Source organism: Panthera tigris, chromosome C1, assembly GCF_018350195.1.
Source record: "Panthera tigris isolate Pti1 chromosome C1, P.tigris_Pti1_mat1.1, whole genome shotgun sequence".
In the NCBI taxonomy this organism is placed as follows: domain Eukaryota; kingdom Metazoa; phylum Chordata; class Mammalia; order Carnivora; family Felidae; genus Panthera; species Panthera tigris.
Genome location: NC_056667.1, coordinates 145104899 through 145118604, shown reverse-complemented (window position 1 = coordinate 145118604; position 13706 = coordinate 145104899). Strand labels below are relative to the sequence as shown.

The following is a 13706-nucleotide window of genomic DNA, read 5'->3' as shown; positions in this document are numbered from 1 at the left end:
TCCACTGAGTAGGGAGAATAGGATTACCCTAGTCTTTTGCATTATGGAACCACGCTCTAATGGGAAGACAGATGAAATCAACTAAAATCAGCTGATAAGACAATTAGAAATCACAACAATGGCAATGGAGGGAAAAATCTGGGGCAGGGAGAGCAAATCCTTGGTGCAGGAGTTATATTTTAGGCAGGGCAGTCAGGAGAGGCAGCCCAGATTAACAAGAAATAGAGAACATGCAGACAAGGCAATTAAGCCCTAACAGCAAGACCACCAACTATAAACTTTAATCACTGCTAATTTGCAATTATATCCAAAGCTTATATGAAGCATAAACTATCAGAAATGCGACGTGGCATTAGCACAACCCCGTTTCATTAAATAGGGCCTGTAAAGTAACTTTTTTTCTCATGCATACTTCAAAGTATTCATCTGTATTTTACACATACTTATCAGGAATTAAGTGTCAAAATCATCTTGGTTTGATGTATACTTCTGCAGAAAATGTCTTCTAGTATAGCCCGGAAAAACTCAAAATAAAAGCATCATATTCAAAGTTTATGAATTGGAGTAATTTGCTGTCACTTATCCATACTACCGTTCTCCGGAAGGGACACCTGTTAGCACGGAGCATGTAATCATTTTTATTATTAAATACAAAGGTACAATTAAATACAGGCACAGGATGTGACCTGCATCATAATTCTACCCAGCCTTTCTCTTCACAATATCCTTTTCATTATTGTGGGCCTTTTGTTCCTTCCTGTTTCTTTTGTCTCACCCTAAGTTCTTGAACAAGCTATTTACAATCTGAATAATTAGCAATCAGCGTGGATCTGTGGTCTTTGGCCTCCTGTAAACGAAACATTGTGAAGTGCCTTAACGTGACATATTGAAGTACGTAAAGTTTCTATACCCTCAGGACTTTCCTTTCTTGAAAAAAGTTTTAAAGGAACCTAATGAAGAGTAAGTTTTCTACTTTTCAGACACTTGGGAATCTAGCTAGAGTTGAACAAAAATATAACCACATGTAACTGCAAACGGAATGCTCTGGGTGTGCATTATCCATATATGTGCAAAAATGCGCTATACATCAATTTACAGTGAAGACCCCTCCCCTTGGGTGCCTCCCCAGGGCAATTAATTCTCTCTCTAGGACAAGCCAAAAACAGGCTTTTGTACTTTGAAGGGAGAAAAAGAGAAAAGTAATGAGACAAAAATTAATTGAAATGAAGTTGTAAAGTCAGTCAGCCAGACACACTATAGAGAGGCTTTTATAGACCTTACAATATGTGGCCTAAAACCAGAGGTAATCTTCCTCGGTTGTTTGTGAAATGCACTAAAGCCACTGATTCACTATCTTAGCATATCTAGCTTTGACGGTGAGGGCCTTCATTTCCTGAGCCCTATGGTCTGGGAGGAGTGGCATCTTAACCCAAAATAACTGTCCTGAGGATGCTTGAGATTTATTTCTCTTACCAATGTTTCACAAACACCTACTATGTGCCAGGCATGGAGCTCAGGATCACTGTGGGGAGCAGAAATTAAAACAGATTGGTCCGGCCGCTCCAGGGTTCTGCGATACAAGAGCAAATTTTCAGTCTAACTTGGAAAAGTCACAAGTTCCAAAAAGGCTCTTCAATACTTAACCATATTTCCTTTCTCTTTCCTCTGCCGTTTTCCTAAGATATCACCAAGAATAGCACCCCAGACACATCTTCTTGTCTCTCCTATGTTCTAAGAAGATTGCAAGGTGTATTTCATAGGAACGTGTGCTTGTGGTCAAGTCCATTCCCTACCCATGCTGAGACCTGACGCTAGTTGCTTCATCTAAGGTTCTATTCGGTCATCTACACAAGGGGAATGACAATGGGGTTGACATGGGGTTAATGTGAGGAATAAGTAAGATAACTAATGTATGTTACAACATAATGGCTCTCAACAAATATTAACTATTATTAAAAGGTAAAAAAAAAAAATTTTTTCCTGGAAAGTCAAGATGGCTTTACACCTTAATTGGAAGATATGGCTACAACCTAAAATACTTTAAAAATAAAAACAAAAATGCTGTGTTTACTTTCTAGTTCAAAATGGTTTACCGCTCATTGTGACAAACTTTTTTTGAAATGTGTAACAACTGATCTCTAATCTCTGCCACTTCGTGAATACGGTTTGCTCTTTTTCTCTCTCATCACTTTTTACCACTGAGGAACAACTATTCTTTTTCGTATGCCACAGTGGATAGAAAGACAGGGAAATGGTTTTCAATCCAGTGGAAAACAGCATTGACAGGATAAGCATTTCAAAATATCAGAATAACCAAATCTTAATGCAGCTGACTTCATTTTCTCTTAAAAGTAGGGAGTCTCTGCCAGTTTTTATAAAGGAGATCAACACTTGCTACAAATTGGGAAAAATCAAAAGAACCAAGTTCTAATTCCTCCAGCAGCCGCTAACCAGGCGTATTCCTATTACAGCTAATCGTCTGGATATTGTTTGCTTTTGCTTCCCAGCAACTAACTCCCTTCTCTCCACCATGTAAGTTTCACAGAGGGGCTCAAGGCTCCACCTCCCACGGGAGAGAAAGAAGGTCCGCTGAGACTCAGGCTTCCGACCTGGCTCCAATCAGAGGCTCTCGACACAGACTTCAACCTAGAGCTAGTGACCCAGAGCATGGGACCATGAGAAATCCAACATGAAGGGGGAGGCAAACAGCAGCAGCATCACCCCTTTCTAGGGGGTGGCAGTGGCAGAGACGCCTGCAGCGATGGCAGAACAAGATGTGACACACAATAATCAGCACTAAAAGTCTTCGGTGGACCAGTGCAGGCACAGGATGGCATCTGTGGCGTTGGTTGCCACAAATAATTTTGGGTCCCTCATTTTTCAGGCTATGTCTTCAGCCTTCCCAGCATTTCTGCCTCTTGCTCAAGGCCTGTGCCTAAAACTCGAGGCAAGTCCCAACCCCTGCCTCAGTTTCCTCATCGCTTGAGCCACAGAATGGAACATTTGAGATCTCTCAGGTTCCTGCCAGCTCTACCAATTTTCTACATAGCGCTCATAAAACTTCAAAGACACGAACTGGAAACTTGAGAATCTAATTCTGTAACAAAGCAGAAGCCCTTTAATGGGAAACGGGACAGGCAAAAGTGAGTGAAAGAATCCTTTCACTTACACGAAGCCACCTTTCAGTGCCCGTCTCCTCATTTGTGTGTGAGTTTATGCACACAACTTTTTACAAACCAGCTGGAATGGTTCAACCGGCCCCAGGGGCCATTCTGAGTGTGAGCTACATAATAAATACATGCAACCGTGTGCTGAGGGCCGGCTGGGGAATTCTAACTGGAAGCAGCCTTTTGAGAACCTTTATCTGTTGCATGGTGAGTCCTGTATCTTATCAGATTTCTCTCTCTAATCACAGGAAGATTCCACACCTTATCAAATTGTTATCAAATCAGTCTGACCAGACCCCAATGTACTGATTGAAGAGAATATATACTGTCACATTAACATGAAAAGCAGGCTAATTCTAGGCGCTCGGGGAGAACCCGGGGGCTGGAGACTCAGAATACCTGCGTTCAGGACCCACATGCCACAGACTGACTTGATTCTGGGCCTGGTCCTTTTGCCCCTCAGAGTCTGTTTCTTCATCTGCAAAATAAAGTTAACACCAAGCTCTGTGCCGACCTTCTAGAGTAACTGCAATGACCCGATTAATCCATAATCGGAAGCATTTGTCAACCGGGAAGCCTTCTAAGAATGAAGCTATTACTGTTAAAAAACATTCCCTTCTACTAAATTTACTTTCCCTTCCCTTTTGTTTGAGATAGTCTTTTATTTGTTATCCAAATCATAAATATTCCTCAGTTATCAGAATATCTCTTAGTAACCCACATTCAGTGTTTACTGAGAAACTTTATTTGGGGCTTGAAACTCTAAAAGAGGAAGACAAGTAAGAATTGAACCCTTTTTAACTATAAAAACAAAACCTCAGACTCATTTGACAAATATATCTAACAGGCATTGTTTCAAACTGTAGTAAGAATATCCAACAGCTTCTACTTGAACTTGATATTTACTAAGCAAAATTCTGATCTTAGTTTGGTTATTCAAGTAAGTTTGCCCTACTGGATTTTTTTTTTTCCAACAGTAATTATGACTCATCTGATCTACAAGGGGTATTTGGTTTCCCATAAGAATCAATAAATGAAGAGCAGGGACTTAGTTCTATCCACCCCAACTATCACCACCACCAATTTACCTGCAGCAAGGACAATTGGTACTTGGTATGTTGGAAGGTGTTAACCTATCTGTTGTCTAAAATAATCGATTTATAATTCAATAGCCTGTGAGTTTGGCTAGTAATCATCAACTTAGCAGAGCCTGACCACCCTGAGAGAAATGAAAATAATAGATACTCTCAACCTTTACAATCACGATCATATGCTGAGGCAGAAGACTGAGGTGTAAAGGCTGTGAGAATGAGCTTGACATAGCCCTTGCTTTGCTGCCACTTAACTACCTCCTAACAGCTAGTAGAATACATAGATGAAAAGACAAAGTTTATGCACAATGCAGTTATCAATGAAATGATGTCAATATTGCAAACACAATCATCAAATACTATGCCAGATGCTCTAGCCATATTTTTAAAGCCAACAGATTTGTTCTTCTGTAAAGTTAAACACAGAGGAGAAAAAATAAACTAGCCATAGTAAGAAAAAAGATATTCTACTTTGAGAAAATAGCTTGAGTTGTAAATTGCCAATGACTCAGTATGACTACCCATACTTTTAAAAAGGCTAGAAAAAGAACTTAGACTGGGGCGCCTGAGTGGCTCAGTAGGTCGAGCGTCTGACTTTGGCCCAAGTCATGATCTCGCGGTCCGTAGGTTCGAGCCCCGCATTGGGCTCTGTGCTGACAGCTCGGAGCCCGGAGCCTGTTTCAGATTCTGTGTCTCCCTCTCTCTCTGACCCTCCCCTGTTCATGCTCTTTCTCTCTCTGTCTCAAAAAATAAATAAACATTAAACAAAAAAAATTTTAAAAAAAAAGAAAAATAACTTAGATAATTGCATTCTATTATCTCATTTGAAAATGCACATTTCAGGGGCGCCTGGATGGCTCAGTGGGTTAAGCGTCTGACTGCAGCTCAGGTCACGATCTCACAGTTCGTGAGTTTAAAGCCCGGCGTCGGGCTCTGTGCTGACAGCTCAGAGCCTGGAACCTGCTTCAGATTCTGTGTCTCCCTCTCTCTCTGTCCCTCCTCCACTCACACTCAGTCTCTCTCTCTCTCTCTCTCTCTTTCTTTAGAATAAATAAGCATTAAAAAAGTTAAAAAAAAAAAAGAAAATGCACATTTCTGAGTTTAAAAAAAATCCCTTTACACACACACACACACACACACACACATTTTATTTCATTATTCTGTCCTTTAATGATACTTCAACTTCTAGCTGGCCAAACTACATCTCATATAAAACTTGAACATGGATATACTGGAGGATACTGAAAATTGTCTTTGATCAGGTTGGCTGTAATAACGGCTTTTTATTTTTTTTAAATAAAAGTTTAAAAAAAAAGAAGAATGCCCTTATAAGTTAACTATACTTTAAAATGTTCTAAGTTGGGGATGGTGCACTTTTTATGTAAAGGCTGTATGATCTCTATTGATGTACTCAACTCTGTTGTGGACATTACCTAAACAAATGAACATGCTAAAATGTAAATTTTATACAATTTTGTGCCACATAATTTAACCATTATAAATGTAAAAATCATTCTCAGCCCACAAAATAAGAGGCAGGCAGGGATTTGACCTCTGCTCTAGAGGGAAAAAATACGAGAGAGAGAGAGAGAGAGAGAGAGAGAGAGAGAGAAGGGGAAAGGAAAAAAAAATAGGTTAAGATTACCCATGAGTTGACAATTGTTCTAGGTGGAGACAGTACGTTTAAGTCCAAAATTCTCTTCTCCTTTTGTATACCTTTGCACATTTTGAGAATAAAAAGTTAAAATTTTGTAACTCAATGAGTATCCTTTCACAATGTATACATATATCAAATCATCACATTGTACACTTTAAATACCTTATAATTTTCTTACTTATACCTCAATAAAGCTGGAAAAAATGTAAATTTTTAAAAGAGGAAGAGAAAGAAAGGATAGAAGGAAGGGAGTGAGGGAAGTTGGTTTATTTTTGCTGCCAGCACCACCATTATGCTGAGCTAGTCTCCCAATAACAAATGTATGGTTCATTTGGTTCAGGTGAAGTTTCCTTTACCCTGTCATGTGTTGTCCACATTTTCACACCAAGTTGTTCAGAAAGTCCCCTTCAAGGGGGAAAAAAATGACTACAGAGCTAATCAATGCCTCCCTGTACTTGAGAAGACATTTCTAATATTCTAGAGAGTTTTATTCAAATCTGCACTCAATAAATATGTAAGAAAATTAAAAAATGAATGATTCAAAAATAGGTTACAGGCTCACTTTTGACAAACTATTACATAATTTAATATTAAATAGTACCATTAAAACAGTTGTTTCACCATAAAAGACCTCAACGAATGTCAAAAAATCTTCTCCTTGCCTCTGAAATGCTACAGAATGGTAAGAAACAGCAAGGTTCAAGTGGAAAAAACAAACAAACAAAAAACTCCAATAAAACCAACCAACAAAAACTACCCACGCCCTCACACTTCTAGTCATCTCATATAATATAAAAATAGTAATGATAAATTTAGATATCATACAATGGCACGTCACATTGAAAAAATATATTTTTAGCTTTACTTACAACTTTTAAATACAGGCTGGGATATATCAAGACTATTACTAATGTTTTCCCTTTTATTTTATAATGAAAAGATAGTCAAATACCATACTTCAGGGAGTTGGGTTTCTTGCCCATATTCCCAGCAATTCTCAAAGTCTTCCTGGAAATGCTAGTCAGTGGCAATTGTCAAAGACAGATCCTGGCTCAGACTTAAGCAGCCCCTGAGTCAATCCTGAGTCAGTCTTGATCATACTTGGCAATATAGGAGTCTCATCCCTCCAGCATTAGAATCTGCCTGCAAACTGTTACCGACCTTCAGGGAACCCCTAGACAAGGAATCCCTGGTGCTTACCAGGCTATAGTGTCCCCTGCCAGGCATAGCAAGCATAAGAAGTCTGCACAATATCTGCTTTGCACCCCTAGGTTCCTACCTGGACTAGAACTCTGCTCTCATCTCAAACTTACGTGGCCAGAGCTCTGATGTTCTGCCTAGCTCTTCCCTCAAGAACTGGCCTCTGTCTCTCCATTTCAGGAGGATGCCTAGTGTCTGCCATAGACCACCACCCCCCCCCCAAAACACACAAACACACACATGCTGTGCTTTCTCCTAAAGAATCCCCAAGATGCTGTTATGCACTTGACTCCACAGGTCATCACTTCACTGAGAACACTGCTTCCCTGCTCAGTCCGCCTCCTCCACTGATAAGGACTGAGATGAGGAGTACTAAGACAGCAGACAGTCACTCCCTTTTGGAAGACTGCTCATAGTCAGGCCAAATTGTTCCTGGTTCAATTCTCCTACCAGCTTGCCTTGGGAAAGCCGTGCCCTTCAAAGTCATTGAAGGCAGTCCATACTGCAAGGACAAGAAACGTTTCAGCAGACATGGCCAAGGTGTAGCTGCCACATACAGAGCTAGCTATAAAAGCAGGTTCTGTGAATCTCTTACTACTCACAGAAAATAAGAAAAAGAGTCACTCATCTACCTTTATCAATATCCTAGTTCAAGATACATATTCAAAGTTGATTTTATTTGATGAGTTTTTAATTCATCTGTTTGCAAAAAATTATACATCAAAAATGCTGAATTCTAATTAAACACTTAAGCCTAAGAATCAAAGACCCAAACGGACTCTAACAGTCTGTTCACCTGAAGGAGAGGGCAAAATCATAATATATTACTCCATTAAAATATAACTTGAAATACAGCATATTAGTCTTCCACTTAACACACGTCTCGAACTTCTGAGGAATGCTGCACAAAGACGCTTTTGTAAAACCACTCCACAGCACTTTGATGTGACCGTATGTTCATTAAAAGGAAGTATTACTACTTATATACATAAGGTACATAATGAATTCAGTATGTGTCTAGAGTTGGCTAATGCCATTAAAGCACATGCCAAAAGCGCAGACTATAAATCAAAATGAGATTTGTCAAATAAGATCTTAATATGACTCAGGTTCGAAATAAATAAGTAAACCACTAACATTTTGATATGGGATTCGTGAAGAGAGCCAAGCCCAAACTGACACCAGGTTGCAATTGACATCCCTGTGTTCTAACTATAGCTTTGGCTATTCCTCTCTCTCTTCCACCTGGATAAGTACAAAATTAGCATGCACCAGGCATTCTTCACTCCCCTGGGGGTTTGTATCTCTAACGCCATTTTAAAGACTGATATTCTTTCCAAAATGTTGACATAAACCAGTTGGGCAGTTACAGATTTTTTTTTTTTTTTTTTTTTACAGCCCACATTACTGAAGTTTTGAAAGACCTGGATTATTCTTAAAACAGAATTTGGAAAACATTTGACATTAGTTTACTATTTCACTTTCAAATTGAGGAAGATTTAACAAAAGACCAAAAAGGGCAGGCCTATAAATAAAAAAGCCAAGCCATAAAAACAGCTATCAAAAATAAATAAATAAATAAATAAATAAATAAATAAATAAATAAGAAAATCTAGTCAGTGTAGTCAGTGGATACTGCAGTTATCCAGGAAGTGTGAGCAAAAAGATGGGTATTGTTCAATGTATGATACTTTCTCTTTCCTGTGTCTCTACCCTCTCTCAGCCTGGGGTCCTTTCCTTCACATCAGCATAAAATCATACCCAAGACTTTCCCATAAATCACTCCGATACATCCCTAGATCCTGAGTTCCCTGCATCAAATGTTGCTTTCATTCACTGCATGCCCACTGCCTGCCGAATTCAAAATAAACTCCTCAGCATGGCATACCCAGTCCTCCACGATCCAAGCCCTTTTTGTGCCTCCACGCCTCTACTCACCCTACAGAAGCTCATGCTCTATTCAACTGCTTCCTGCATTCCACATTCCTTCATGCCTTTGGCCACAATGTTCCCTTATACAGCCTCCCCCACCGACTTTACCTGGCTATACTACTCATTCTTAAAGTTCAGCAAATTATTACTTAAGGAAGCTTTTCTAGATACCCCCCCCCCACACCCACCTTAGGTATATGCCTCTCGAAGAACTTTTCACGCAGTACTAGAAATCACCATTGGCTTGTCTGTATCCTCTAACAGTCAAAGAGCTTTTTGAGGAAACGAAGCATTTCCTGTAATTCTTGTATCTCTAGTACCTATCATATTACCCATAGACATGGTGCTAATATATGATATGCTGAATAGATAGATAAATAAATAAATAAATAAAATTACCAGTCATATAAAGAATGCAATGAAGAATACTATCCTGTCTAGAAAGATACGAGTCTTAATAACGAATCACATTATTTCAACTTGCCATGCAAGGTATTGCTTCCCTTACAGTCATTGAAAACATCCCAAGACCAAAATGTTAAGGCCAAACTTAAGGAAGAAGAGAGTACAGAAGTAAAGAAAAGAAAACCTTGGAAAGTACTGACACTGATTTTTGGAGTCTACACAGACATGGCAGTAATATGATGCAAGCCTAGATCTACAGTAGGCGCACTTCAGCTCAGAAGTAACATGTTAACATTCAGTCAGCCTCTTGCCAAGAATCATCAGGAAGTTCAGCAGTATTTACATGGAAACCATTTTTTCACATCCTGGGGCTTGTCACTAACTTCTCGAGAGCAGAGTTATCCACACCAGGTAAAGATCTAGACCTGAGGCCCTCCTGACAGAATCAGATTCTGTAACAGGTTGAAAGCCTGAGTGGTGAGATGTAGGCTGGGCAAGAAGGCCAGCAATCTGGGAGCGGGAGACTCAAATTCAACTGCTGCTCTCACGCCATTCTCCAACATTCCCTCACAAGATATCATAGCTCAGGAGCTGATGGAGGAAAATCAGACTGCTCAGCTCTTATTTCCCTTTAGTAGATTAACCAACCATACCTACAGAGACCGCCGCAATCAATCCAAGTGCTCCTTAGTGCTGCGATAGTACGGAATTTTCTAGAGGACTCCTGGTTCGATCTGGACACAAAGAAAACTGAAAGCAATCACAAACCCATGGAGCGGTCACAAACCTACTGACCAGGAAGGAAGCACTCCTTGCTCAGTGGCTGAAGGACGCAAGCAGAGACCTCCCTTCTTGTGGAGACAGGAGCGATCTGAAGGTCTGGGGACAACTTCAGGTCCCACGTGCTATTAGAGCCCTGCCATCACACACGGACACCTCCCTTCCCAAGTGCTAGAGCCGTCCCTTAGTGTGAGTCCGGAAAACCTTGATGGTGACTTGTTTTAATGTGTGACTCTGTCCAATTCGATACAAAACACATTTCTATATCAAATGCAGGTGGTAGAGGTGGAAATTAGGGAAGATTTTCTTCCTGCAAGCTCTCTACTGCTCAATAGCCTTCTAAGTTCCAATCACTTGGATGGTTATGCTTGGAATTTCTGTGACTTGGTTTCCTCTGGTTTCTGGGCAGCATTGCTCTCTAATATCTGCAGCCAGCAGAATAATTTCAATAAAAGACCTGATAGGATCTGGTTTTTCTGCTGTTTCTAAAATTTCCAGTTCAGTATCTGTGAAAAATAGTTAAAATGCCAAAATTCAAAGTGAATTAAGAGGGGGAAATAGTCTGGGGTGCCTAGGTGGCTCAGTCAGTTAAGGGTCCAACTTCGGCTCAGGTCATGACCTCACTCTTCATGGGTTCGAGTCCCGCGTCAGGCTCTGTAATGACAGCTCAGAGCCTGGAGCCTGCTTCAGATTCTGTGTCTCCCTCTCTCTCTGCCCCTCCCTCTCTTGCACTCTGTCTCTCTCTCAAAAATAAAACATGAAAAGTTTTTTGTTTTTTTTTTTTTAAAGAGAGGGAAATAGTCTGAAACTTGTAGCTCGAAAAGTACAAATAATGAGGGAAAAGTACCCACTCAAAATCTGCTGCTTGGGGAGCACTAGAGGAGGGGGGGGGGTCAAGCATAGACCCACCCAGCACACAGAGAGCCCCCAATAGCACCTAGATACAGCCACAGGCTTGCTGAACAAAAGACACTTAATAACACAAAGGGGAGGAATGTAGGTAAGTGTTTTCTAAATTAAAATTTGGAGGGTGAATCAATTCTATTCACATTTGGGGAGGGGTGAGGAGAAAGACCAAGGTTACATTAAGTAACAAATGTAGCAAATTAAAAGAATCAAAGCCTACTGAGTGAGGTATTTAATATCATTTAGGTATTTATGTGTTTTAAATATCATTCTAAAGTATATATTTCAGTATGTTTATTGATAATTTATACACGGAGCTTCTTTTAAATAGGGTCTTTTGCTACTGAAAAGAAACCAGACATGACTCAGTGGAGAAATGTTTTTCTCTCTTTATTCATGCTTAAGGATCATGAAGACACTAGTCTTACCAAAAGATGTGATTGAAAAAAGAAACATGCAAGTTGAAGATAGAGGGCAAACATAAAAATATACATTAATCTTGCTTTATGTATTTCTAATAACTAGCATGTACTATTACTTACTTTTTAACATACTGTTTGCAGAGGCTGCTGTTGAAAAAGAGAATTTAGGTTTATTTTATTCCTTTAAGGGGGTAGAAATAGTGAATTTCTCCTGAGTTATTCAGATTACTTTTTTCAACAATAATGTATTTGCACCTCTTCTTTTACCAAAACAGATTTGAGGTAGCTCACAGGGTTTTGTACACAGAATATTATCAAGAGAACTTTCTGAAGCCTCTTCTCAGGTATCTTTCAAACTTTGTCTTTTCTGAAGGAAAGTAACCCTGCATGAATCACCAAGTGTGTTCATTATTGTATTTCTCAGGTTAAAATGTAGAAGGATTTAAAACTCCTGAAAAATATGATGAAGTTTTTGGTTTACTGAGAGGCTTTGTGATTACCTATCCCAAGTGAATTGAGAGTTATATATTAATCATCTCTGACATAAAGTACAAAAAACAAAATACATAAAGTACAAGTTATTCGATTTTGTTCTTAATCTGATAGTTGTTCACCTGCTTAATGTGTTTTCATCATTTTCTTCCCAAAGCCTTATTCTTCTGAATGGATAGGAAATTGCATATACTACTTTTCCAATGAATGCAAGGATACCTCTTTGGTTTTGGATAGTAAAGGAACAGTAGTTATAGAAGCTGCATGGGAAGTCGGTTGTGTGTGTGTGTGTGTGTGTGTGTGTTTGTGTGTGTGTGTGTGTGTGTTTAATGTGCAGAGCTAAGTATAAAAAGAAAAGTAGGTGTTGTGTGGTTCATGTTTTCTGTGGGCGGATATAATGATCTAAGGGGTGCTTTACTAATATAGAGTGTGATATGAGTAAGTATTAATAGTAATAATGAAACCCATTTGAAATTCACATTCTAATATAGTGTTCTATTTGGTTCCAGAGAATATAATCTACTAAGGTGTTAGTTTTATTTATAAAAACTATGTACCATTGACTTTTTTTTTTTTTCAGTTTTTCTATATTATGTCACCAGGGCTTGGCTATAGAATTGGCAGTTGAAACTAAACTGTGGGACTTTTTTATTGCAGAGACGTTTTTATTACTGCTATTTCTTGTAAGCTGGACATAAGCTTGGCTTTCCACTACACTAAGAAAGCTGTGTGTGTTGGGTGCAGAACAGCTCCAAAATGGACTTGACTGCTGTTTCTTTCTCTTTCTTTTTCTAAACATTTATGTTGGCAAAGACTTTGGATCCCCTTGAAAGAATGCTACAAAACACGGTAAGTGGGTAGATCAGTGGGCATCTAGGGGCTCTGCCAACAGCCATGTGAGACATTACACTGTCATGCAATCAAATAGCAGGAAAATCAGTTCCTGAAGACCAATCATTACAGCTTTTTATTTCCTCTTTATTTCCCCAAGTGCCAATGACGATTATTTCTTCCCCCCGCTTCTTTCCAGATGTGATCTATTGGATTGTATTTCTGAAGAATTATTCGAGACAACTGCACTGGACAGTTACTGTAAGCTTCAATATATAGCACACTGAACTATACATTTCTTGGCATATGTTTTACTAATGTCTCTAAAGCAAAAGCAGAAAACCCTCCTAGCTTTTACATCTTAACTGTAAGCTACAAGTAATTAGTTCCGTGCCCAAGCATTTTAAAGTGTCCCATCAATATAAAGAATGTAACAGTAAAATTTTACTGAGAAATATATAATTTCATGTTTAGGATCAAACAGTCCCATCTACTTAAAAGACTATAATTAACATGAACATTTAGCCTGACCAAACAGATTGGCATTCAACACAAGCAGATGATATGAACTAGGTTTTAGCGAATTTAAACAAATAGAGCATATTTTACATAATGATAATGATAGCATTTGAGACAGCCTAATTTTAAGCTCTCCATGCAGATGAAACTAATGGATGTGCCATTGTTTTGTGGTGTCCAAAGAAAGGAAATAAGATTTCACTTTTCTTTCACAAAAGAAAAACAACTTGAAAATATGGCTTACTGATGGCTAAGGCCATACTGACGGATGTATTTTGTTCTAAGAGCTAACATGGGTATAAAA

The 13706-nt window shown here is 39.0% G+C and overlaps 1 protein-coding gene across 5 annotated transcripts in view; it reads right to left on the bottom strand.

Moving 5' to 3' along the window:
- The window catches only part of GPD2 (glycerol-3-phosphate dehydrogenase 2), a 228675-nt gene that overhangs the window by 42276 nt on the left and 172693 nt on the right, over positions 1–13706 (bottom strand). The window lies entirely within an intron of this gene.